The sequence below is a fragment of the Nannobrachium achirus genome, assembly GCF_963921795.1.
Source record: "Nannobrachium achirus genome assembly, chromosome: 15".
Taxonomy (NCBI): domain Eukaryota; kingdom Metazoa; phylum Chordata; class Actinopteri; order Myctophiformes; family Myctophidae; genus Nannobrachium; species Nannobrachium achirus.
The window spans coordinates 52,953,838-52,959,401 of NC_137822.1; the positions used below are offsets into that span (position 1 = coordinate 52,953,838).

At 39.1% G+C, this 5,564-nt stretch overlaps 1 long non-coding RNA gene across 1 annotated transcript; it reads left to right on the top strand.

Annotated features, from left to right (window-relative positions):
- The first annotated feature begins 4,270 nt into the window (after nt 1-4,270).
- On the top strand, nt 4,271-5,060 carry LOC308299447. The gene is made up of 3 exons (XR_013962777.1): nt 4,271-4,323; nt 4,823-4,891; nt 4,989-5,060. It is a non-coding gene; the product is annotated as an uncharacterized lncRNA (long non-coding RNA).
- The last annotated feature ends 504 nt before the right edge of the window (nt 5,061-5,564 follow it).

A 5,564-nucleotide genomic window follows, 5' to 3' on the forward strand; every position in this document is an offset into this window, starting at 1 on the left:
TTCAACATCACAGCGAAACGACAGCTTTTAATCTATTCATAAGGATTTAAGGACACTATAACAATTAGAAAGTACTGAAATTAAATGATATCCAAAATGACAGCATGTCAGTATGTAGTATGAACAGTCAAGCAGTAATTAGGAGCATATGTGTGTTGTTTCAGGGGGGAAATGGCAATCTGTTGAAGAATGATGCTGAATTGTCAGTATGCATGCAGATAGTAGCAAATGCAAAATGTGTGTGGCTAAGGAGTTTGCTATAAACAATGTGTCTCAGCGTCAATTAGTAGTTGGGATGGGATGAGATGGGATGTCATAACTGCTCATTCAAGTACCTCACATCAAGCTATTGTCAATTCGCAGCTCAACAGCAGGAGAAACAGCCGCAAGCTGACACACATAAACACCCAGTGGAATCGCCTGAAGCCACAGGTTAACACTCATAACCTTGTAACCATGTTTCCCCATTAACCCTGTAATACATTGGATTCACTACACTGACAGTTTCACATTTGATACAAAAACAACAGCACACTTCTCACATAGAGTATACCAGTATATGTAGCATTACCACTCTTTCAAGTATCTCACTTCCTGTTATCTACACTTCTCAGCTCAACGGCTGGAAAAACGACGGCAGGCACAGAGACAGAGACGCTCCTTGGAAACTGGAGAGGCGCAAGGTAACTACTGTTTTCCCATTAATCATTTATTTCATTGCCTTCTACATTGACATTGATATTTACTACATCACCACAATAACACAAACACACATTACTTCTTACATACATTATGCATGTATCATTACTGCTCATGCAAGTACGTCATTTCCAACTATCTACAATTCTCAGCCCAACGGCTGGAAAAACAACGGCAGGCAGACAGACAGAGACGCTCAATGGAAACTGCAGAGGCGAGAGGTGACTACTGTTTTCCCATTAACGATTTAAATACATTGCCTTCACTACATTGACATTTACTACATCAACACAATAACACAAACACTCATTACTGCTTACATAGATTACTTATATACACCAACACGGAGCTAGAAAGGAACGCCCATAAACGTCACATCCGCTTTGAGCGTGGGGGAAAACAAACCGCCTTTCCCCATTGACTTAATACAGCGTAAACAGTACACTATCGTTTTAATCACGTTCAGAGCGATTTTTTTGGACGATAAAACACTCGACAGCCAAGAAAAATCCATCAGAAGGACTTCTGGAACGCAATCGTTCACTCGCCGTCGTAAAGTTCACTTATTATTAAGATAACAAGCCTATTATGGATGACTGATTGATTGATTGAACGCACCGCTGTGCAGCACGGAGCTACTGTACCTCGCCACCTCGTATAAACTACTACTCCTGCCTCATCAAAACCTCTGGAATAAAACGGGACCCAATTTTACTCTTTATACGTTGACCACATATTCAGTCTACTACACCAAATCTATTTTTGCCAATCTATGCCGTGCCAAAAATCAACAAGCTCGCACATAGGTTGGACCCTTCTCCCTGGCCTGGCATATAGGATATAGAAGTCGGAGTTCAAGTGGTTTGTAATCAGAGTCAGATTAATATATTCCCCGCAAATTACACAAGCACTGACTGAGATGGAGATCTGTCGTTTCTGTAGGCTATCCAAGTTACACAACCATGAGATGAGATCGGAGATCTGTTTTTCTCTCCATCTACTCTACTCCCTGTGTTACAAAAAAAACATGTTTGCACATGCAGTGTTCATTTCAATCCTGGTAGAGACACTAATATTAATATGAGATATGATCAATTAAACGTGCCACAATATAAATCCAACAGCCAGGCCCATTAGTCGTCAATAGATTTGAAACGTGAATATGGTCTAAATCCATTCCCATTGCCTAATACACTTACAATGGCATCCTCCTCCTGTGTCCTTCCCGTACGTGTTCCATGAACATCATTGCTGAATTAATGGCCTTTGTTTTTTGATATTGTGATTAGTGTAATTGATCATGTTCATGAAAATGTGAAAGTGTGTCTCTTACCAGGTGATTAAATCAGTCAGATAACCATGGCATTGATCCGACCAGTCCTATAAGGACAACAATTAATCCCGATGCTATTGCAGATCTTTGAATATATGGCAGGATCGACGCCAGTTTAAAAGTATTTTCTGGAGGTTTGAAACTATTTAGGATAGGATTGTGTTGTGTTGCGTTGTGTCAGTGTGTAAATCCTTGCATGATAACAAGCTGTTAATGGCTGTAGACAACTGGAATTCATTTAATGTGCTCTATAACCATCATTGATTAATTAATGCTTTTCGTTTTTTGATACGATAAGTTTAATTTATCATAAAAAAAATGTAACAGTGTCTAATACCAGACGGATAGTCTAGATAACCCATGGTCTTTGATGATGCGACCTGTCCTTAATAATATCAGACAATATTTAATCCCAAAGCTGTTTAATTTTAAATGCATCATTTTTTGTCCATTGGCAACCAAGGAATCAATGTAAGACATTGCAATTAATTAAAACATCGCTATACTATTAAAAAATCGGATTTGAAAACACGGAAAACCCCATTCTACTAATGGGGGTTGTTAAATATTTCCCCCACGCTTGACTCCGCCCCCAGCTATGACGCGCTGATGACAAAGCTCCGTGTTGGTGTATGTCATTACTGCTCATTCAAGTACCTCACTTCCAAATATCTACACTTCTGATTATTCATGTACCTCACATCCAACTATCTTCACCTTTCAGCTCAACGGCTGGAAAAACAACGCCAGACACAATCAACGAAGTCGGCAGATGCCACAGGTAAATACAACGTTTTTCCTATATCCCATTAAAAACACTGCCTTCACTACATTGACATTTATATTTCATATAAAACACACTTTACGTCTAATATATTGTACATATGTATCATTATTTATCTTCACACTGTCTTCACTTCTCAGCTCAACGGCTGCAGAGAAGACGCGAGGCAGCAAGACACAAACTCTCATTGGAAACAGCAGACGCCAGAGGTAACAATCGTGCTTTCCCATCTATACTGTAATACAATGCCTTAAATACACTATCATGTTCACATTTATTACCTCAATACAAATACAACAACACCAAACATTACCTCTGACTTAGATTACATACTACAGTATATGTATTATGCAAAGGTTCAAAAGGATCATTGTAGATGAACTCATCTATACTTCTGATGTTCAGATGTCTAAGCCTCTATTAGAACTTTATTGTTGTACCTGTGGTACTTACAGTATCCTAATGAATATAGGTTATTTGTTTCTCATGTTGCATAAAGTGTATCACTTTGGAGATTTCCATAAGGTTTTTTGCTGTGTAGCATAGATGTACTACTGTTGTTTTGTTTCTTATTACAGTGGAGATGTGCAATTTTAATCTGCCTCTTGGCCATTTACCGCTTGAAAAAGAGACGTTTTCACTGCTTAAATACATTTTAACTAAAAACTAAAATATCAATACTGCTCACAAGAACCTCAGAACCACCCCAGGACACAGGTGACTACTTATTTTTTTCCATTCACCCTCTCAAATGTCAAAATCACATCACAACCTTCCAACAAAAGCCACAGAACACTAACAAAGACATACTTGCCATCTCACTTTCCAGCTGTTCACAGCCACAGTGACACAGAGCGCCACACTCAAACACACACAAGTTCACTGCAACAGCCTTCAACGTCAGGTAACTATGCACGTCATCCTATTAACCCCTACGCCATTGTATCCCAGCTTCACATTTAGACAAAACCAACAGCACACTTCTCACATAGAGTATACCGGTATATGTAGCATTACCACTCTTTCAAGTATCTCACTTCCTATTATCTACACTTCTCAGCTCAACGGCTGGAAAAACGACGGCAGGCACAGAGACAGAGACGCGCCTTGGAAACTGGAGAGGCGAAAGGTAAATACTGTTTTCCCATTAATCATTTAATTCATTACCTTCTACATTGACATTGATATTTACTACATCACCACAATAACACAAACACACATTACTTCTTACATACATTATGCATGTATCATTACTGCTCATGCAAGTACGTCATTTCCAACTATCTACACTTCTCAGCTTTTTATACTTTTTTTCTATATCCCATTAAATACACTGCCTTCACTACATTGACATTTATATTTAATATAAAACACACTTTACGTCTAATATATTGTACATCGTATCATTATTTATCTTCACACTGTCTTCACTTCTCAGCTCAACGGCTGCAGAGACGACGCGAGGCAACAAGACACGAACTCTCATTGGAAACAGCAGACGCCAGAGGTAACAATCATGCTTTCCGATGTATTCTGTAATACAATGCCTTAAATACACTATCATGTTCACATTTATTACTTCAATACAAATACAACAACACCAAACATTACCTCTGACTTAGATTACATACTATATGTATTATGCAAAGGTTCAAAAGGATCATTGTAGATGAACTCATGCATACTTCTGATGTTCAGATGTCTAAGCCTCTGTTAGAACTTTATTGTTGTACCTGTGGTACTTACAGTATCCTATAGGTTATGTATTTCTCATGTTGCATAAAGTGTATCACTTTGGAGATTTCCATAAGGTTTTTTGCTGTGTAGCATAGATGTACTACTGTTGTTTTGTTTCTTATTACAGTGGAGATGTGCAATTTTAATCTGCCTCTTGGCCATTTACCGCTTGAAAAAGAGACGTTTTCACTGCTTAAATACATTTTAACTAAAAACTAAAATATCAATACTGCTCACAAGAACCTCATATCCATCTCCTCACTTCTCAGCTCAACGTCTCGAAAAGGCCCGAATGGCATGTAAGAGGAAACTGTCATTAGAGACACCCTACACCTCAGGTACAATATGTTTTTACATTACTGTTATACTTGATGTGCACATCACAATGCTAATTTAGGACATTATTTGACAAACTCAAATGTCTTTGCTTCTCAGCTGAACACCATGACAACAATCACAAAAGAATGAGACACACACCATCATTGGAGTCACCCCAGGACACAGGTGACTACTTATTTTTTTCCATTCACCCTCTCAAATGTCAAAATCACATCACAACCTTCCAACAAAAGCCACAGAACACTAACAAAGACATACTTGCCATCTCACTTTCCAGCTGTTCACAGCCACAGTGACACAGAGCGCCACACTCAAACACACACAAGTTCACTGCAACAGCCTTCAACGTCAGGTAACGTCAGGTACTATATGCACGTCGGACATGAAGCCTCCACAAAACGGACATGCTTGAAGCCAAGCCAGCCCAATTCGCCCCCCGTCGCCATGGTGACCGCCCTTCATTGGCTCCCACACCCATCCCCCCAGGCTATGGGGCCTGCAGCAACATTCCAACACTCCCCCAGGCATAGATGTACTACTGTTGTTTTGTTTCTTATTACAGTGTAGATGTGCAATTTTAATCTGCCTCTTGGCCATTTACCGCTTGAAAAAGAGACTTTGTCTCAATGCGTTTTCACTGCTTAAATACATTTTAACTAAAAACTAAAATAT